This window comes from Aythya ferina (assembly GCF_964211825.1).
Source record: "Aythya ferina genome assembly, chromosome: 1".
Taxonomy (NCBI): Eukaryota; Metazoa; Chordata; class Aves; order Anseriformes; family Anatidae; genus Aythya; species Aythya ferina.
In genome coordinates this window covers 89,508,832-89,531,231 of record NC_140296.1, presented here as the reverse complement: position 1 = coordinate 89,531,231, position 22,400 = coordinate 89,508,832, and the positions used below count along the sequence as shown (strand labels likewise).

The following is a 22,400-nucleotide window of genomic DNA, read 5'->3' as shown; positions in this document are numbered from 1 at the left end:
GGGATTTCTGTCAAGGGTTCAGGTTTATATTTCCCTCAGAGTGCATTTTTGAAGGATAGTAATGAAAGATCAGTCGGTATTGCATGTTTTGGAAGTTCAGCATGTCTTTGAGGGTGTTGTTGGGAAGTCCCGTTGAGGATGAGCACAGGAGAGCGTTGGTACAGAAATGAGAGAATATTTGGCCTCTGACCAAGGCCCCTACTTAAAAAGAAAAAAAAATAAGGAAGAAATGTGAGGTCTTTATCTCTGGTCCACAGCACTCAGGGCAGAGTTTCAACTGAATAATCCTTTGCTGTCCTCTGCAAGAGACGTGATTTATTTACTTCAGAAAGCTGATGGGCTACAAGTCACCACCAGGTACCAGGCAGGGGAGCTGGATGTTCACACAAACGTGAGGGGACAGTCCTGCAGGACGGAGGGGCAGAGGAAGGGGGAGCTTTCCGCCTTGTCTTCAAACAAAGTTTACCTTCTCCTTGCACCACCTTTCTCATTTGCCTGTCCTTTTGCCCATCGTTTGGCAACGTAGAGGGCTCTTGCTGTGGACAGGACCATGTGCCAGGCAGGGGAAGAAGGAACAGGAGCAGGGGAGCTGAGACACGGAGGTGCTTGCCTTGTCCCTCAGTAGCAAAAGAGATGGAGGGTTCACACAGCAGTGGGAAAGTATGGTGTAAAAGAGGTTCCTGGTTATCTGACCGCAGCCCTATGTGTGCTAAGCCCGCAGCAGGACCAGCCGAGCTGCAGAGGCTGATTCCAGCTCCCTGGAGCAGAGGGAAATGCTGCGAGGTCCGAGCACAGCTCCTCCCCAGGACGACAAAGAGCGAGGGCTGCTGCTAACCAAGACAGGTGAACACCAGACCTTTCCCCCCTCCCCGATCGCCCCCTTTCCTGCTTTCTATTTCTCCTCCTTATTTATGTTAATGTGTGCTGTGTTGGAGCCATAATTAAATACATATTCATACAGACAGCGTACAAAGCTTCTGCCTGTACTGTGCAGCTCTCCGGAGCTTAGCTGCTTGAGACTTGTCGCAGGAAAATATTCCTCCCCACGAAAAGAGGCTTCCTACGGCTGGGCTCTATTATTGCCTTTTAATATTGCTGGCTCTCGCTACCCTGGGAAGGGTTTTCTGACAGACTCCTACTGGAGATACAGCTTTTGCCGGTGTAAGTTACACCAGTTTCCTGAAGAAACTGGGGCTTTCATTGCCAGAGGTATCTCACTGACGGTTGTAATTTGTTCCCACACTCTTTGCTATGCTGGCAAAACTTGAAAGTGCGGTTCCCTGTTTTTCTCTCAGTGCCTTTTCTCCCAAGTTAGCTTTTCTATCCTTGTGCTTACCCCAGCTGTTTCCCTGGGCACATCTGATCATCCATTGTCTTCACAATGGCTCGAAGTAATGAGAGGGGAGGGAAGATAACGCCGCTCGGAGGGTCTAATCGGGTGCTGCTTCCCTCTGACCGAGCGATATCAAAATCTGGAGCCTGGTTCACTTCAGAAGGGAACGCAGCAACGGAGCGAGCCAGGACAGCACCAACAGGGTTTGGGAGCTGGTTTTGGGTCAGTCTGGCACAGAGGGGAGCTGAGAACAGCGTGGGTGGGGGAAGCACCCAGCAGAAGGCAAAGGCTGGTGACGGTGAAGGCAGCTAGCGGTGACAGCAGCTTTATCACGACAAGACAGACCATGCTAACCACCACACGTCAAAGGCCATTTCGGCTTCCAGTATCTCAGCCTCATGGCTCTATCATCCTCAGGAGAGGGTGCCTCTCCTCACCTCCCATAATCTGGCTCATCCTCTGGCACACGATGCAAGCCTTGGCAGAAGATTAAGCTCTCTGTGTGACGAGGTGATGTGCCAGCCCTCTATCAGAAAAGTTCCACGTGGTGGTCCTCCATCCCCAGGGAGAGATCCCAAGCTGTGTGATGGGTCAGGTCAGAGGCAGCAGCTTATTGTGGAAGCTCCCTGCGTCACCCATACCCTGCTCCCTGCAAAACCACGTACAGCTCCTGGATGCTCCTTGTGCTGGTGTGTACCAGGCTCCAGGCTTGGAGCTGCAGGAATCGGAAGATGCTGGGAGAAGCAGCTGAATTTTAGGGCTTCACGAGCTGGCTGATGAAAAGGAAGCGGTGTGCTTTTGGGTAACTCTTGGCGTGAGGTGCTTATTTTCAGAAACTGCACAAAGCCCAGTTCCCCGAGCAAGACAGCGGCAGATCAAGCCCGAGCTTCACAGTCATTTCAAGCAGGCATATATAGGTCCTGCTACTGAAAGCAGGGGTCCCACACACAAAAGAGCAACCAGGCTGAGTCAGAACAAAGCCACGTATCCTATTACTCTTTGCTTTGCCGGTCACTAGCAACAGCAGCTACATAAAATGTTTCAGCACCTGATGCACACTGCTGCAGGCCGCCCTACAGCACGACCGCAAGAAATCCAGGCTGTCCTGGACTTGAGACAAGGGGATAGATTTTCTTTGCACCCAGAAAGTTGGCAGGGCACCAGAACCAGCGCAGGGTGTGTGCCCAGCAAGCCTGAGGAGCTCGTACCGTCCGTATGCCCTTCACGCCCTACAACTTTTATGAGGTTGCCTGTGACACAGCAGCGCGTTAGCAGAGCCTGCAGTTGTTCCACATCTGAGACCAACTCGTGCGAGTTTTTCTGACTCTGGAGAACAAGATCCCTGTGAATGTGTTGGAGTCCTAAGCCAGTCACAGCGCCAGGGTTTGAATGTTCTGCCCTCTGTTGAGAGTTCCCCTTTGAAAAACCCAAACAAAACCCCAAAACCACAGTGGCAGCGCACAGTTGCTGTAGTAAGCAGAAGAAAGCTCTCCTGCTGGCTGCCCCCTCCTGCTCCCCAGAGCTCCCTCCCTTGCTGGATGCAAGAGCATGTGAGGCCACGCAGTGACCTGAATGAGGGAATTAGTCTGGATTAAAATTAACCAAGAAAAAAAAAAAAAATGCCTGTGTGGGATCAGTTCTCGTCAGGCCAAAGAGGAAGATGACCTCAGGGTGAGACCTGGCGGCAGGGGACGCCGGGACAGCTTCGTCTTGGCTCAGTCTGTCATCACCAAACCGTCGTGTCAGCTGCTGTCCCCTGCCAGGGCTGTGCTGGGAATCTTCTGCTCCCCAGCCTCGCACCAACCTACAGACCGAACAGCCTCCTGCAGCTCAGCGAACGCAGAGAAGTGTCTGCACGGCCCAGTTGCTCCCAAGCACGAGCAGCTCGCCTCCTGCTTCTGCCCCAGCCACGGCACATGAGGTCTGGAAACAGTCCACCCAGGCCGTGCCTTTCCCTCTGGGCAGCTGCTGGCGGTGCAGAGCCTGTGGTTTCCCCGTCTGACTGGAAGAGTGGGTTGCGCTCAGCCTGTGTAAGGTGTCTCTAGCTGAAGTGGTTGCCCCGAGGACTGAATGGGAGTGGGGTGGCAGGCTGAAGCCGCCGTGGCATCTTCTCTCAGCTTGTGCAAAGCACAGCTCAGCTGGTTGAGAGAATCTGCCCCCAAATTGCCTGGTGCTGCTGCGGGGAAACAATACAGGATGGGGCAAAAACACTGCCTGGTATTTATCATTTTTTTTTCCACCTCATTTTAGTAGGCATTTCAGGCATGACACAAGCAAGCTCTAGCGTATACCAGTGCCCACACGGGTGCCTTATAATCAGCCTTCACCGTGCTGGTGGTGCTGCCAGCCCCAGTGTGCAGTCCCAGGCACAACGCCTTCATCTAGCCGGAGCCCGAGGATGTGAAAGGCTGGTACCGTATTTCATGGGAGGTGGGTAAGGATCAGTTTCTGAGAACAAAAGCAATTGGGCTGCTGTGTCTCTTGTCTTCTGGCTGCCCAGGCGAAGATAATCAATAATTCAAACCTAAAGCAAGCCCAGTAAGACAGAGAGCTCCACTTGCTCCTCCTCTGGACTTGCTGGAGCACCCTGGTCTTTGCTGTGCCACCCGCAGGTGCTGTGTCATTGCCAGGTGTTCCTTGTGGTGCCGTGGTGCACAGGGGCACCACACAGTCACCCGGGTGCTCTTGTTTAGGGGTGCTTTAAAAGCACAGTTTAGTGCTTGGGATTTCTCTCCATGCTTGTGTCTCCGGTGCTACTGCTGGGAGCACAAATCTTCCCTCCTGGCGGGCATTTCCAAGGCGAAAGCGTCTGAGGCCACGACCGCCTCCACTTTTGGTCCCTTGCTATGCTGAGCACATTGCCGCCCCTTAAATAATACTAAAAATAAGTAATGATTATTATTAATTCCTAGGTTCGCTGCTTCACTGGCCAAGGTAGATAACTGGTTATTGGTGAGTCCCGCTCGGTCCTGCTGAGACAATTCAGTAGGGAATGAATTTCCTGTGCAGGAAAGGAAGGATAATCAATGGCGCACGTCAATGGCTAGGGATGGGGGCATCTCACGAAAAAATGATCGTGCCCTTCAAGAAGCTCCAAGAAGCTCCAAGCTGGAGGTGAGGGGAACTAAGCCTCCCCTCTGCCCCCCCCCACTTCAGAGGAGAGTCAGAGGAGGAACCGGACAGTGCAGCTCCCCTTGTCAAAGCTACCTCTGGAGGAAAAAGAAAACACCTCAGGATGCACGATGGGCTTAAGGATAACCAAGCAAACGCAGAGCGCAAGGGTGGTAAATCTTTTTTTAAAAAAGTAAGTAAACAAATGAATGGTGCTGTGAGAGTGCCTTGCTGGAACACGCATGTAAAGGAGTTTCCAACCCGCAGAAAGTCCACGTTTCTCCCACCTCGCGCTTGTCTCGCTCTCCTCTTCGTCGCTCTCAGACAGCAGCAGAACCCCCCCACACCTTTGATTTACAATTAAATTAAGAACTACTTTGGTAAAGAGCGGCGCTTTTCCCCGCCTGCTTTGCTTTGTGCCTCGGGGCTGTGCAGACCCCTATTGCTTGCTGCGCGAGAGGCAGCGTCGCACGGCTTGCGAGGAGCTGCAGGAACTGAAACCAGTTCTATGATTTATAGCACTAATAAGGCTCAACTGCCATTTCTTGTGGTTTCCTCCCAAGTTGTCTTTGATAATTTCTACTTGCGCTGTGTTTATTGTTGCTGCTGCTGCTGCTAGGGTTCGGTTGGCAGGTAACTGTTGCGCTGGTTTTGCAGGGTCTGCTCTTTTTCGGCTCTCTCTGTCGCGCGGTTATTATTAATGAACATTTGTGTTTGGGGAGTGCCAGGAGGGGCCGGAGAGGCACTGCCCCCCTGCCTCACCCCTCGTGCTTGGTGCTGCCGGAGGCACGAAGGAGGCGCCGTGCCACGGGGCGTTTGCAGCCGCATCTTGATGACCCCCCGCTGCATGGAGCAGCCAGCCTGCGGCCGTTCAGCCCTGCTCCAAGGGATGAGGCTGGCAGGGAGCTCTGGAGGCCGCCTGCTCCAAGCCCTGCCCAAGCAGGGCCACCCAGAGCAGGCTGCCCAGGGCTGTGCCCAGGCGGCTTCTGGAGATCCCCAAGGAGGAGCCCCCACAGCTCTCTGGGCAGCCTGTGCCAGGGCTCTGTCAAGGCACGGTCACCTCTTCTGCCATCAGAGCAACAAAGTCAGTGATCACCAGAGGAGAGGTCCTGAGGGCAGTGTGCTGCTTTAATAAAATCTAATAAAATAAATAAAATTTATTTTTTTTTTTCACCTTTTAGATTGCCCAAGCACGAACTTCCAGGGCTGGCACTTGGATCCCTCACCCCAGCCAGAGCAGGTCCCAGTGGTGGGGCTGCGTGCCAGCCATTTGGAGGCAAGACACAGTTGGCACCAAGAAATCCCAGTGGTAGAGAAACGGGATCCTACTGCTGCTGGGGAGAAAAACCTGTGTCAGGGGAGATTGGAAGAGGACAGACTTCTCAGGGAACGGCCAGAGTAAATGTAAGCTGCCTCCTGTGCAGACTGCTGGCTGGGCGAGAGAGAGTCTGTCTGTTCCCTCCAATTTGTGTTTTTCTCCCGAGCTCACTTTTGGACTGCTCTCTGCCTCTTTTTGTAAACTTGGCTCGAGGAAAGGCTGTGAAAACAACCAAACATTTTCACCCAAGGATACTGGAGAGTCTTTGCATACACTCACAGCTCTGCTTATATAATTTGCCAGGCAGCACAAGCGTGGAGGGCTGCGGGTAGCACCACAAAGGTGCTGACGAAGAGAGGCTGTGCCGTTTTTCCTTGCTCCTGAGCAGTAGCAGCAGCCCGTGGCTGGCTGCAGCTCTGTGCATCATTTCTTACCTGCCAAGGGCTTCAGAGCCAGCGAGGCCAGCATATTGCACATGACAGTTGGCCTATCATCTCTACCAGGGCCACAAATCCTTTCTTTGTCAGCCTCTCCCATCACCAGGACCGTTTCTGTTGCCAACTATGATTGCCTGAAGGGCATTGGAGGGCCCTCAGCATCAGGTTTATCAGGGTGATGGTGTTACCTTCAAAGCTAGGCCACCCTAATGGCAGAGAACCCGGGACTTGGCATTGCCTTGTGCCCAGGAGAAGATAAAACCTCAGAGGAAAAGAAAATTAAAGGCACTGAAATACGAAAGCAGCAACAGAAGTTTCATAATGCAGCGTTTCTTATCGGAGCAAACTGCATACATCTGCTTTCTGGAACCTGTAGTGTTTCAGGACACGCTTGGGTTTGAAGGGCCAGTGGAAACTCAGCTTCTTTCATTTTCCGTGGTCTGATTTCTCAAGACAGGATGATAACTTCTCTCGGAGCTTTCCTTGGAAAAGGCACGGCCCTTGGCCAGCGGTGAGCCCCAGATCCTCGGCCACAGAACCCCCCTGCTCTCCAGAGCTGCATCCAGGCACAGGTCTGGCTGCGGTCGTAGCTCCTCACTGAGCCATGGCTGGAGAGACAGCTGAGTTAAATCAACAATGCGAGGACCACGCACTTCCAGTATCGAGGCGGTTAGATCCATCTGCTGCTTTTTGGAAAATAGTAAATTATTGCTTCATCCCCGGCTTCATGCACACACACACAAACACCCACAGACTTCACAGTCTGAGGATCTGCTGTCTTTCCTGCCAGAAGGGCAATTTCTGTTCTCATTTTCTATGCTCATTTGCCAGTAAAACCAGCTCCTTTTTTTAGGTGAGGTTTTGAAATAATTCTTACAGGCAGAGAAGAGGACCTGCACTTTTCATACTTTAAAATAACCTTCGTGACACCTTGCTGGGGTTCACCACTCTTTTCTGCTATCCCGGTGAAGATGAAGTGGAGCAACCAAGGCCATTCAGGAGGTCAGCAACAACACCACTGCTTATGGCCCTCTGGCTTGTCTTCCAGACCACGCAGGCAGCTCTAACCTGAGTGAAGCTTCACTGCACCATTTGCACCATCTGATCACTCGTGGCACAACGAGGCGCTTGAGTCAATCCGTAGGCTGTTTACACTTGAGAAAAGAGCATTCACAGATGAGGTGGAGGGTTTTCCAGGCATTAGTACATAGAGCAGATCAGAAAAGAGGGTAAAACACAGAACTGCAAGTCACTTTAAAACAAAGTAAAGACTTTGTTGGGTTTTTACGTTTCTGATTCATTTTAAAATTAAATAATGCTGCTTTTTCTTTTTCCCCTTATTTCTTTTTCTCTCTTCCTTGTAGACTTTTCCATCTTCGTTACTGAAGAAGAAAGACTAAGAAAGGGGAGGGGAAAAAGGGTCAGAAGACATTAGGAAATTCAAGTGGAACATGAAAATAAAAAATGGGTGAGATTCAGCTGCCTAACCTTAGGCAACAAGAGATATATGAGATACTTCAGGATTCCCTTCAGCAGCAGCTTTACAAAGGCACGGTATCTGTTAGGTCCTCTGTCATGTCTGCAGCTGTGTGCAGACGTCTTGGATGCTCCAGCATGTCTAAAGGGCAGCAGACGCCCTGGCTTGGGCTTGAGCAGCAAAATTGTCTTGACTCCTTCCGTCTTTGTTGAATAGAGCTGGAATTTTCTGAGAGATGCGAGGAATTTTAAGGAGGCAGAAAAACACCTACATATTTTGAGGGACTAAAAAGTAACATTTTCCCTTGTGTGAGTTTACAAAAATCTTAGTGTCAAGACTAACACATGGCATGCCAGCCCAATTGTGTTTGCTGCCATCTTCTATATGCACGCCATTAGCTGGCAGGCATACATAGAACTGAGGTTTCCGTAAGCTCTTCTTTTTAATGTAAAATTACCCCTCAGTGTGCTGAAGTCGTTTGTACCTCTAACTTGTAAGGTGTTAAATAAAAGAATCTGGCTTTTCTCTGTCAAGCTCTGTCTCTCACCTATATTCACACCACGAGGCATTGTGTACACGACGTTCGTAGCTATCATTTTAAAGTCGTGTTAAAAATGTGCTCGGCGGTGCTCATGACAGGATATTCGCTATTTGCCTGAAAACCTCATAACTTATAGAAGCATTTACCATCAGCCCAATCTAATCTAATCATAATCAATACCGATACTGTGGGATCTTGTAAAACATGACCCATGTGGCAAGTTCTGCCACTTGCTAATTACGCCCTTGGAGGCAGCAGTCAATAACTCCCAGGGGTGAGATGGTTCCTACTTAGTCAGGTGTTTTCACGGAGTAACACTGACATTCAATAAGGACTTCCACAACCGCAGAAAACTTTACATCCTGGCATACAAATTAGAAGGTGTGTGGAAGATCGCAAGCATTTGGAGAATTGCTTTGAAACAATAAAGAAGCTGGCCATGGAGCCCTGCAATGCAGGCCTTTAGGGAACCGATGAGACAATTATTCTTTTTTGAATAAAAATATTTAAAAGAAGTTTGTGTTTCATCTAAAACCAACACAGCAGCCTGAACCAGCACATAAGTCACTTAAAGTACTTTCTTCAAAGAAAATGGTCAAAACCTTTGGCTTGGGTACTTCAGTGTAACTCCACGAAAGCTCTTGTAGCATCTGGCAGGTGAGAATCTGTCCAAATCAGTAGTTTTGCTACTGTTCAAAGCAGACAATCTTGTTCTTTCCTCTACACTTACTATGAAAACATTTGTGGCAAGAGCAATTCATGAAATATAAAAACTTTAAAAGAAAAAGGATGGCAGAAAATACAAACTCACCGCCTTTTCCTCTCCTGGAGACCCAGATACATAGAAACTCGTTTATCATTTTGTTTCAAGCTGTTGACGTAAGTGAATGAGTCTTGTGGGGAAAAAAAAAAAAAACAACCAAACCAAACCAACCAAACAACAAAACAACAAAACCTGCTGTTGGGTTTTTGTGCCACAGTTTGACCATCTATGTCAATTAGTTTAGCGGAGCAAGAGGGTAGGATGGATGGCTTGTCTATACCATATACACATCCCAATATTGTGCTATCAATGCTATTGTTCTTTCCTAATTTCATTGATTTACCCACTTTCAGTAAGTGGGTATTTATTAGCAATAGCAATTAGTAATCTAATTTTTCATCTACGCAGGATGAAGGAATGGGCCCTGTAAACAAAGACCAGGACTGGCGAGAAAGCAATGGAAGGTGCACAGGAGAGGCAAAGAGAGGAGGAACATTGGTGCCCTGCACTGTAATCCTTAAAGACCTGCTCCGAATAACAGCATGGAGCTCCCGGAAAGCCCGAGCAGGAGTCACCCGCCCACATCCTGCTGGAGGGGCAGGTCCTGGCCCCATGCTTCACGTGAGATGAGATGTAAACTCATGCCAGCTTCTGAGTCCAAGCCAGCTGGCGTAATACGCCAGCCATGTGGGTACTCCTATGCTAATTGCTTCGCTTGCATCGCAGCTGACGTTCCGACGATGCCTTGTGTCATGCTCCAGGAACTTATGAAATGCGTGCCGCTGTGGTTGGAGGTTGTTGTCTCTCAGCACAGAGACAAAGCAAAACTGTACGGGCATGTACTCCCGGTCTGTTGCAAATGCAAAGTGTAATGGGTTAGTCTCTTCCACGCCTGAAGCTCCTCTCACTTTGCAGTGCAAGAGACTGGGAGCTTGCACGTGTCTGGTGACCCTGTCTCAGCTAAAAGATATTTCTTTGCTGAGGCGTGGTAGGATTTTTAGCCATTCTAACGTGGTTATAGGGGTAAGTCTGGTCATGCCCTCATCTGTCTTTCCTTGCCTTATCTGGTTAAGGCAGTGCCCCTTTCAGAACAGAGACAAGCAATGTGACATTTCAGGTACTACAGCAATCTTAATTGCAAGTCATTCTAGTAGCTGAGGTGACTAATGTAATAAATACGCACACGTGCATTGATACAGACAGCACTCATTGCAAAAATGACTTTGCCAGTCATTTCTCTAAACTAACTAGCATATACTATGATGTGTACTCTGCTGCTGGAGTCTTAGCGGTGCCCCTGAATGTCATACAGCCAGGCCCCGCTCTTAAAAATAGCAGCAAGGTATGAATAAGTGCAGCTCGGTTCAGCAGGAAAGAAGAAAACATCACCACTGTAGGAAGAGATGAGTTTGGTTAGGTCTTATTTCTCCTGCTGTCAAACTGCAAAGAAATAGCCGTGTTTCATAATGAAAATTGCATTTAATTCAAAATGAAACATGCGAGCACCCGAAAGAGAAGTGAGAGGAAGGGGTCAGATTCACAGGGGGAGGGTGGAGGTGAGAGGGCTGTCCCTCTGCAGCCTGGTGGCCAGGTCGTTAGGGAGCAGACGTGCTCGTTTCAGGGGAAGAAGTAGGCTCAGTGAGTCAAAGATGCTAACATGACCCCGACACTCTGCAACGTTAAACACTTAAAAAGGTTTGGGGTTTTGAATTCAGAGACCTCAGCCTACTTGGTTACCATGGCAAGCAATCACCAGCAGAAGTCTTTTAACCTTTAATTAAAGATACACAAAAAGGAGGAAAAACAGTTTAAGCACTTGAAAAATAAAGTATTAAGTAAGACTTTCCTTCTTAAAAGCATCCATTATTCCTCTCCCCTTAGTTGTCAACACTTTTTACAGCAATGCTTCCCTCCCTTTATTTAGGTTCCTAGCAGCAGTAGCTGTTCTTGGGGAAAGAGGGACACTCATCAAGATGGACTGGGTCTGTTGTTGCTACTCATTTTTGGACTCCCCTCTGCTGACTTGAAGACAGAAAAGGGAGAGAAAAGGACAGCGAAGACAAAAAATATGACTTCCTTTTCTGGTGTTGACTTTTACTTGCAGCCTCACTGCTAGACAGAGACAAGCACGACAGATGGCCTTATCAGCCCCTCTGAGATCTAGGAAATAGGTACCAGTGTCTGTCTCATTTAGACATCGCTTTCCCTGATTGCAGCTCGCAGCTTTGTTGCGCAACCCCTCCTATCTAGGATGGTTTGATTAAATGGAAGGTGAAAGAGAGAAAAAAGAGAGCAGCATGTGAGGAAACTGCAAAGCAACTAAGAGAGGGGTGACATTAGGACCCCAAATCTCATCTTCCAAGTGGGTTTCCAGGACTGAGCTGAAGTTGGTGGGGCTAGCAATGTGTTTCCTGGCCAGAAACTCGCCAGAAGGTCTGATCAGATCAAGTAACTAAGTGCTAACGGTGTCATAGTGCAAACTTAGGTCTCAAAGCTGGCCATGACAGCTGTAAAGATTTCTCCTTTCTGTCCATCTGTCCAAGCATCAATATCAAAATGGATGCCCCCAGAGGACAATGAACATGCCAGCAGTCACCATTAGGTTTAGTTCCTGGCACACAAATTTTGGTGCATTGATTTTGGCATCAGATCTTGTGCATCAGGCCTGATTTCAGCACAGTCCTTGGCTGATATCAGGAAGGCTTTCTGCTTGAACTAATTTGGTCTTCCCATCTTTAACTTGTGCTGACTTCTACAAGTAATTTTCTTTAACAAATTGAGCTCTATTTTCTTACCATGGTGAGCTTTAGCATACGGGGCTGTCTGATATAGTGCTTGTGTAGGATGTGTAATGCCCTCCTCTGCTGCTGTGCCTGCCCTTCTTTCCCAGGAGGGTAACACAGCCATGACAGCAGGGGTATCCTAGGAGAGGCACGCTGTCAGCGGTGCTCTCACATCCCTTAATAGTGCAATACTCATTAGCACAGGCTGGGGCAGCCAGATGAACCATGTCCACATGAAGGTCTCAGCTAGGGGTCTGGAAAGACTTTCTGCACAGACCGGGACACATCAATGGTGGGGAGTAAGAGCAATCCACCTTAGTATGCAGCGCAGCACAACCTTATGGTATTCTCCTGGGAGATAAGTGATGCTGGTTCAAGTTCCCCCAGGCAGAGGAGGAAATTAAACCCAGGACTCCCACATCCTTTATGAGTGAATAAAAAGTGGCTGTCTTCCACTCAGCTTTGTGAATATAATCCTGACATTTTTTCCAGGAAAGCAATTTGGTAAGTCCACACTGAATCCGACAATCGTTTCAGGACAATGGAAAAAACATTTTTCAATGAGAAGAATACTGGCTACAAAAAAAAAAAAAAAAATCCCCTGAATGTAGTGACAATAAAACAACCAGACAGACCCCACCGCTCTGCCACTTTATATCCAACAGCTGTGGGACAGGGAGACTCTAATGCTCGCAGACAACGGAGGAACTTATCTGGCAATGTGAAATCTTGCTAGGAAAAAAGGGTTCTGCGGGAGTAATGAAATCCTCTGGGAATGGCGGATGAAACCTGAACACTGGTGGGACTGCCTTAAGTTCTGACACAACTACTGCAGTGTATAAGAAAACCTGCAAGGAACAGACCCGCTCTCCAGGCTGAGATGTGACCGATGTCCCAGTTATTATTAGGCACTAAAGGCCTGAAAAGGTTCAGGCTCCGTCTTTGTAAGAGTTTGAAGAGGGAGTTGTATGAGGCCTTGCTGACAGCTGTAAGATTGAAAAAGAAAGCAGAGGGAAAGGGGGCATTTCTTCTCTGACCTTCTGTAGTGGTTGCTCAGAGCTGTGTCTGATGGCCATGTCCAACACGGACAGTAAGAGCTGACAGAAGTCAAAATCTGAGCAGCGAGGTGTTCTGCCACCACAGAAAAGCCACCTGGAGAAAGAAAAACAAACGTCAAGCAAGGGTGGGTGGGAGAGCTGCTGTTGTTTCCCTGGTGGGCTGTCTTTCTGGTCTTCTCCTGAGAGAAGAGTGGGTGAGCGTGTGAATGTGTGTGTGTGTGTGTGTGCTGGGCCGAGAACAGGCCCGCGAACAAGTCAACAAGGAAACTTTCAAGGAGCAGATAGTGTCCTGAGCCTCGTCACGAGCAAGCGTGTCAGTGATGGCAAACAGTGTCAGCTGGTGGTGGCTGCTCCACCCTGCACTTCCCCTGCGCTGAGGGAATGCGGTGGCAGACACTCCTCCTCGCTGCTCACTCGGAGCTCCGGGCCGTGGGTGACAAACCGGTGACCTCGGCAAGAGGCAAAACTGAAGCTGCAACCGTGTGTTCATGGCCTGCTTTACGGAGGCAGGATGCAGCGGGAGACACGTTGCACGAATCTGGAGTATGGCATCATGCAGCTGGACAGGTTTCTGTGGGTTTAGACAGGGACAGAGGGACTACATGCCCTCTTCAGGCACTTTGAAAGGCCTTGGAGTACAGAGAGGCATGAATCCAGCCTCAGTAAAGGTAATATTTTATTAGTGTTGGTCTTATATTGGTGTGAGCACGCTTGATTCCCCCCCCCGTCTAGACAAGGCCTGAGTATTTTTTCCAGTGCAACACCGTGGAATTGGTATAAGGGCTGCCTGGAGATATACGGAGCCATGTCTGGTTGTCGAATGCATCAGCAGTGCCGTTGAGGTGTGTGAGATCCACAGGAGGCAAGGGCACAGGTGCCAGCCTGTGGAGACTGGGCAGCGTGGAGACCGGTCCCTTTATTTTCATATTCCTCCTGAAATGGGAACTTCATCAGGTGAGACGCAGAGTGAATTATACTGCAGGTGGCCAGGCCACTGTGCAAGAGCATGGATCTGCCTGTGGAAAAGCAAGGTGGCCCTTAGTGAAGGGTGATGGATCTAGAGGTTGTATGGAGGCCGCATATTTGTTCTGACACGCACCTTCGTCACCTTCCTCCAGCTAACACGAGCTCATGTATACGCTTCTGTGCACGTGTGTGCTTACACACAGTCAGGTATAATACAGAGCAAAGAGGGACAGGAAAAAGAGACTTGTCTGGCCCCAGTGGCCATAAAGTAGAATTGCTGCCGTACTGGCTAACACAGGCAGCAAGGCTTTCTTTATAGTGCCTGCTCTGAGTGCTGTGCACTGGATGCACTAAACGTTCCAGGTAGAGAAGGAGCAGAGAGTTACTGAAATTGCCTGCTTGATCAGCTTGGCATCAAATCTGCGCAGGTACAGCAGCAATAATACCTGGTGTGCTCAGAGCCCCTTACCTTCTCTGTGGACGGTGCTGTCGCTGTGCTTTCCCTGCTGCCAGGCTGGGATACGGGATGGAAAATAAAGATTTGTGCGATCAGACTGTACATCAACACCTTAAACCCCTTTGAGCCCACATGAAGGGCAGTAAGGACAGCAAGAGTGTTGATGTCCTCAGACAGCAAACTACAGCTCTATGAGCGGCAATACACAGAGACTACAAACTCAGCCCTGGAGCCTGTAGCATAATCCCTTTGATCAGTAAGATCGGGGTTACTGTAGGGTCAGGGTTGACACAAAACCAACCAATCAAGCAAGACCACCTACGTATTTAAATTAACCTTTTTCTCTGGGACAATGCAATTTTCTTTAAGGACTGTTTTCTTTTCTAAGGACTGCATGGAGCTCTGTGCCCCTCTGTTTGCCTCTCCACATCATTGCTGTGATAGATACAGCCATTGTTATTCAGGTACTCAGACCCATAATACTGTAGATGAGCAATGAGTGGAGTTGCCAGAGATTTGTTTTAAAATGATCTTTTCAATCAAGGAACTTTCTGATAATTACTATGTGCTTTCATTAAAAAAAAAAAAAAAATCCAAGAAACCAAACCCCTAATGTGTTTAAATCTTACATGTCATTTAAAAAATGCACAAATATTCTTTCATTTCTGTTTTGCAGAGGGGTAGCAGAATCAATTTGCCATGGTTATGCCTCCTGCCAATTGTTTAGAATTTCCAGGATTTAATCTTTCATCCATGTGTGTATCCACTATTTACCTTTGAATGAGATAATGCATAATGCATTGGGCTTTATGGAAACGAACCATGAAAACCTACTTTTTTTGAAGAAGAGAAAGTTGCGCTTTCCCTTTATGGCCTAGAAAAATTAGCGGCAGTGTTACAACAACAGTGAAGACACAGGAACGTGCAGGTTAACTTAGCGTGAGCTCAGAAGATGTCACATATCAGGGGAAGCACATACAGTGCAGTGGTCCTGGATTCTCCCTCTACACAAGGATTAATAACGGTGAAGTAACATCAGTGCTGTAGCATGAGCACACGTGAGATGTTCACCGCCTTCTGCCCCTGGATGGGACACGATCTTTGCTAGTGCTTAAGAATCTCAGGGAGGTTTAGGAATTGCACAGTAACATGGTCAAAATGTAGAAGGAAGGTGCATAAGGCTGTAAATACCTAACACCTGCTATCAGGAATAGGACAGAGGGCCTTGTGGGTGCCAGGAGATCGTAAAATGGAGGATCATTTTGATAAGTAGCTCCCAATCACTCTGTGGGTATTCTCGCAATATCATTATCCATGGTTTGAATGCTGCTTTCTGCTCTACCTACAGCTGAGAATTAAGTAACTGAAATGTATGCTAGCTTTTTTTTTTTTTTTTTTTTTTTTTTTCTTTGTGAAGAAGAGGTAGCAGTAGCTTTGATGTAAATCGGGTGCGATGCTATCTCATGCTCTAAGTGTCGGGTCTGTCTGCAACCGTTAGCAGAGAGAAAGCAACACTTTGACATGCCTCTCCTCTCTATCTGCTTCACACGCATATATGTACATCTACGGAGCCTCAAAGAGTGAGAACCAGCAGAGGTCTTTTAAGAGGTTTTCCTGTCTAAGGAGCAGTGGGTGTGAGCAGTAGATGGCCTTTTATGGGGAATTTTGTCTCAGCTTTCTTCTCATGCTAAGATTTGGTTTATTATTTTTTTTTTTTCCTGGTGTCAGGTGTTTCTTCCCAAAAGCTTTCACTGGCTAGAGCTGGGATTAGACTCTTCCTGAAGCACATGCACAGGGGAATTGCTCGCTTCTGGCCTATCTGATGATATCTGGCTAACTGTGACAGAAGCATAAATGAAAAGCAAAGAGGTCAAGGGCGTGGAATTTACTGCATAGATTGGATCAGACTCCAACACACTACACTGCACCAGGAGATGGAAAAATTGTCCATGGCTGACTAAACAGGCTCTCATCCTCTTAGTCAGTGGTCAGTCCTCTGTCCTTTCTTTAAGGAGTGGCCAGAAAGGCAAAGGTAGCAGCACCAGGAAGCTTCAAAATTTGCCTTTAACAATATAATTCCCTTATTGCCCTATGTGAAGAAGAAAGCTGTAGTGTGAGGAACACCACAGACATAGATTCATAGAATCACGGAATATCCTGAATTGGAAGGGACCCAAAAGGATCGAGTCCAACTCCTAGGTCTACACAGGACTACTCAAAAATCAGACCTTCTGACTGAGAGCCTTGTCCAAACACTTCTTGAACTCTGGGAGGTTCAGTGCTGTGACCACCGCCCTGGGGAGCCTGTCCCAGTGCCCGAGCACCCTCTGGGTGCAGACCCTTTCCCTAACCCCCAGCCTGACCCTCCCCTGTCCCAGCTCCATGCCGTTCCCTCGGGTCCTGTCGCTGTCCCCAGAGAGCAGAGCTCAGCGCCTGCCCCTCCGCTCCCCTCGTGAGGGAGCTGCAGGCCGCCATGAGGCCTCCCCTCAGCCTGCTCTGCTCGGGGCTGAGCAAACCAAGGGACCTCAGCCGCTCCTCATACACATTCACCATCTCTGTAGCCCTCCTTTGGACACTCTCTAATAGTTTTATGTCCTTTTTACACTGTAGTGCCCCAAACTGCACACAGTACTGGAGGTGAGGCCGCACCAGCACAGAGCAGAGCAGGATGATCCCTCCCCTCGACCAGCTGGCAGTGCTGTGCCTGATGCACCCCAGGGGATGGTTGGAGATGGGAACACTAAACCAGATCTGTGTTGCATACAGAGGAATTCTTACATCTTCATATAGCCCTTCTGATTCCGCAGGGGATCTACTCAGGCCCCACAAGCTTGGTCGACTTGGGCTTGAGAAAGCTGAGCGTGGTAGCCTCACATAAAGGAGTGTAAGTTTTACAGGGAGAGCAATTGGTGAGGGGCTGCTAAAGGCAAATATGGATCTCTGGTTCTGGCAGGAGATGAGAGTAACTTCCTAGAAAGATCTCCTTCCAGAAGGCAATTTAAAAAATGATTTTGGAGAGGGATACAGCTATTTAATTTGTCCCTGATGAGGGCTTTTACAGAGTCTCTTGCAATTGTAAACAAGTTGGCTGGACAGACTTGCCTTGGCAATTGCCCTCAGCTGTGCCAGAGATGCAGATAGCTGCTGACTCTTCCAATGGACTTGAGAGGGATTTTAAAAAGGTTGTGCCTCTTGAAAAAATAAATTGTGATGGCCCACAGAGAGGGGATCTGGCAAGGCATCCCTATTATGCTTGTAAACTGACAGTTGTGGGCAGCGATAGGACAGGGATTGGTGAACGGTGAGATTAAGAGATGTGACTTCACTGGGAGGAAGTTTGTGATGAGTGGAGGAAAATTTTGTGGAGAAACCTTCAAAATGCTGGGAAAGGGATCGGCAGCTGGACTACTTTTGTGCCAGGTCTAGAGAAAGGGGCTGGAATGAGTCTCCAAAGGACAAAGTCCATCCAGTTACAGACATTCATTAATGTCACTGAGTTGTCTTGTCAAGGTGACCAAGTAGCTTTGTCCAGTCCTTCTTCTGACAGGCTTCCTCCCAAACATCACATTTGAGAACACTCTGTATAATACCAGGTATTTTCCCTTCTATGTGTGAGAATAAGTTAGTCACACTCTCTGAAAGAGGGCTTGCAAGTACCTGCTTCTTGATGCTATAAGCAACTTAATGAAACAGAGAAAAGGTGGGATACAATGATGTTCAGAGCTCAGAGATCCCCATGAACCAAAGAGACCAGTTCAGATACAGTCTTAGCTAGAAGAGTACCTAGTACTCTCCTCTTTTTGCTTTCCTATATGCCTTGGCTACTTTCCTGTTAGCCAACACGTGCCCTACAAATGGACAACAGTCTCTCAGTGCAGCTTCTCTATGTACTAGCCACTTGCTGTTTCTTACCTTGCTGGCAGGGAGTGGGTAGTGGGCAGGAGCACATATCCCAGGGGTCTGAACCTGGAGCAAGTACGAAATAAGACTGCTCCTGGAGTCGTGAAAAGAGAATTTGTTAGGCTTGAACCCCTCCATCCCATTGTTGCCTTGCACTAGTCAATGACTACAATGTCTGGTGTCAATCAAGAACGATTAATGAACTATGCATGTTTACCCTTGGTGATGCTTGTAGTAAGTGTGTTGGCTAATGCTTGGAGTGAAATAAAATACAGCATTTAACGGACACAGACACTTGCACTGAAGATGAGTCACACTGCATCGTTATTTTTTTGCAGGAGGGGACAATTTAACCCTCAGTGAGTGAAGGAGTTGCTGATTTAGTCAAGTCAAGAACAGGATGCGACAGCTCGGTCTAGTGCATTGACATTTGCATCTCAGAGTGAGAGTGCTTATTTTCATTGGAAGAGCAGCAAGACTGCCCTTTGAAACATTTAAAGGTAATTAAGCTTTTGGAGGAGATGAAGTGAATATATTTTGACGGAAAGCTTTGAGTCTCTCTGGACTTACCAGAATGGCTACAGAAAGACTTTAGCATTTCTGTGTGTACATCTTTTTAACTGTGTGGCCTGTTTGGGGAGTTGCATATAAATATTTATAATTGTATTTTACTTTCACCTGACATAAGAGTGATTTCAGGGTAACTGGCTAACAGCAAAACATCGCTGATCTAAAATTAAAAGAATGTGTCCTTCTAAAGCAGGTCAGCTCATGTTAAGAACAAGTTATCAGAAGGGTCAGGAGAGGAAGGTGTCTGACTAGCATTGACTAGGAGGCCACTAGCATACAGCAGATAAGAAAAGGCACTCTTGAATGCTGAATTCCCAAATGAATTTTACAGAAGACAAAAAAAAAGCAAACTTTCACCCCGTAAGTGCACCTTTTCCTTCCTTCCTTTGAAGTCCTCCCTTAGGACTCCAGTACTAATTGCCGGTGGCAAGTAACTGGCAAAGGGGCTGAACTGTGTCAGCCAAAGGAGGGAGAAACATGTCAAGGCTGTGTGGAAGAATCCCTGGGCATGTCCAGTCTCCAGAAACAAGCCTGACCTGTATCTATTCCTGGATTTAAAAGCACTACAGAAAAGTGTTACACAGGCAGAGTCTAAATGCGCTAAAAGCTAATTGTCAATGGGACACAACGAAGGACTTAATTCTTTAATAATGCCAAGGCAAATATGTACTCCTCCTCCAAGGAAAATAAAACAAATGCTATCCTTTTCCATAAGGGATGCCACAACCCCAAGCAATCAAAAAATCATCCATGCAGCACGTGACCCAAACTGAGGTCCATATTCTTCCACGTTTCTGTCTCTGAACTTCCATGTGATACAGAAGCTTACAGATGTACATTATGCATTTACAATCGGGCAGGATCTGTGCCCCTACCTGAAGATCTATCTTGCTGTACCCCTGTCCTGGAAACCAGTGCCACAGCATTCAAAAGGAGTGATACTGAGGCATTTCTGAGGAGATATGCAAAAATGGCTCACACGAGTGGCCACTTGTCACTTCATTGCTATTGCAGGTAGGCCAAAGCTTAATTGCTCCATGGCTACTCTGTAGATCTTTACAAACCTTGCTTTTATTCTAATCCCAGTTTATCAGGTTGCATTAATCTTAGTGAAAGAGGGAATCCTAAGGAGGAGAAGCTGCAGGTACAGGGCTGTTCTAAGTGCTGGGGCATCTTATCCTGCCCTTATCCCTATCTGGTTGACAAAGGATTTAAAACAGTACCAGATGTTCACATTTGTGGGTGACCAAAGTCATTGAACTCTATCTAACCTGGGACAATAAATGGCCCTGACTGCAACCAGTCCCCATCAGCAGAGCAACTCTGCAGCAGTGCTCGCAGGATCATGCCAGCCATGGTCACTAATATTGTTTGCAAAATGTCCTGAGTTCAGACAGAACCGTTGGAGAAAATGCAACTGGGACTGCGTTTTACCAGCTGCCCAGAACACAGCTGGATATGTTTTTATCTGGAAGCCTGTGTCAGCCAAACTGGCTTCCTGCACCCCTCGCAGGGGCCAGCCCCCTCTTATGGACAGGCTCCTGGTACAGCTGAGGAAGCTGCTTTCAGGACTGCAGTATGCCAGTACTGGCCTTTTGCCCAAAATCCGTGGTGCAAATCTCAGGCCTGGCTTGAGCTGGCAAGAGGAAAAATGTCTTATCATTTCCCTAATGATCTGGAGCTAAACACAATCTCCTTGACAAAGGTGCTAATGCAAATGGAGCCTAGCATCTCTTTAACGTGGTTTGTAAAACTGCCTTATACAAACCAGTTTTAAAGAACTTGGCCTCTGGTAGCCAGGTGAAACTGCTGTTGCCTCTCAGGCAAGAAAAGTGTTTATAGGTAAAGGTTTTTTTTTTTTTTTTTTTTTTTTTTTTGAGAAGTATTAGCATGATTTCCCAGGCCAACGTAGACAGTCCCCCCAGGGCTGAAATCAGCCCTGTGTTTCTCAAAAGAGAGCAAGGATAAGATGGATGTTCCAGCTGACTAAAGTTTTCAGAAGGCTTTAATTAACTGGAAACGAACCACAGAGACACAAGGCAAAGCACTGTGCTGGGCCAGCTTGGTTTGGGGAAGCAAGGCAGCTGTGTCTGTGCAGTGCCACGTATCTGCTGGCGACTCCTGCCTTTAAAGACCCCACAGCAGCTTTTGGTAGCCTGGGTACTGGGCCACCCACTACTGTGGGCAGCTCATGGTCCTGAGTGAGGAGGGCTGAAGCTGTGCTGAGGTCCTTCACCCCTCAATCCGTGGTCCCAGGCCTTGGAGCAGCAGAGGGAAAGGCCTGTGGCAGGCAGTAGCTGGTAGATGTCAATGCTGTGTTGTGAATCTTCATGTGTGCCATGAAACGGTGTATGAGGAGTCATACCTCGGTGCTACCTGCCTTGATAGCATCTTTTTGTTAAGTGACATTCGCCCTGCCCTAGCACTCCCCCACCCCTTTTTAAGGAACAAAAGAAAGGCAGCATGCATTCTGATGCTGGGTCAGTGGGTATGGGATGATTCAAATTCAGCACCTTCCTCCGAGAGATGTGGTACCCAAGGGACAGTATCTTACTCTGCTCCTTCCTATCGCTCTATGCACTTGTAGGGGCTTATGGTATTACTGCAAAACACTCTGGACATGCACAGCATGAAGAAACAAGTTGAAAGGTACATTTGGATGCACCAGACTCAAATCAGATAAACTCGCAGGATTCACGTGGCCTCTGACACCAGGTGATTGCAAATGGTAATAAACACAATCCAAATTTAGGTTGGCACACGCTTTCCTAGCAAGGGGGAAAAATAACTGCGTTTTAGCAGACTAAGTGGTTAGAGAACTTTGTTAATTCAGACGTAAACCTGTTAGCATAAAATATTGCCGGAGGTCTGAAATGGCCTCAGACAGTTTACATTTTTCATCAGGATCGCTGTTAGAGACAACTAACCCTTTCTCTCCCTAAGAATAATGTTGCTTTTCCACAAGGCAACCCAAAAGCCAATCTCTTTGTACACAAGAGAAATGCCTCTAATCTAGACTTTATTAGACTGATCATTATATAATGGCTTTAGAAACTCTGGACAAAACAGAGCAGTGGGTTTAGCTGACGGTAATGTCAGATTGCTGTCAATAATCCCCAGCAGATGCAAACGTGTGACCCTTTTTTCCCTTAATTGTTGAATATTTATTTTTATCTTATAATGTTAATAAGGTTTATTGTGCTGCAGAGAGAACTGATATCACATGACCTTCATCTTCCTGACTCACAACAAAACCAGAAACATTACACTGCCTGTCACGTCCTGTTGTTTAATGATAATGTGTAGGTTAGTTGCTTTTCTTCTCTGCACAATATTATTTATTCCTTTCGGACTGCCTCCCTTTATTTGGAGTTGCCATCACGCTAAGCAAAGAAGCGTGACTGAAATAGGAGGTTCTGGAGCACCTTTTCAGTATGAGCAGTGGGAACAAAAAAAATAAATATATATATATAACTAGTTTTCAGACAGCACTCGATCAGTTTATAAATGGTATTAAAAGATGTGACTGCCAACAAGAGCAGGGGACTGTATCTGAAGAAGGAGGAGGGACCGAGCATTTCAGTCTTCCTAAATAAGACCTGATAAAAGGCTGAGTAACCCCAGTCTCGATAAACAAAAACAGACCATGTGAAGGACGTGGGAGGTAAAAAACAGACAATCTTCAT

At 47.6% G+C, this 22,400-nt stretch overlaps 2 long non-coding RNA genes across 3 annotated transcripts in view; one reads left to right on the top strand and one right to left on the bottom strand.

Moving 5' to 3' along the window:
- Positions 1 to 22,400, bottom strand: part of LOC311435162 — a 125,591-nt gene that overhangs the window by 13,793 nt on the left and 89,398 nt on the right. The window lies entirely within an intron of this gene.
- Positions 31 to 2,467, top strand: LOC311443112. Its single transcript, XR_014697084.1, has 4 exons — positions 31 to 158; positions 258 to 357; positions 715 to 843; positions 1,342 to 2,467. It is a non-coding gene; the product is annotated as an uncharacterized lncRNA (long non-coding RNA).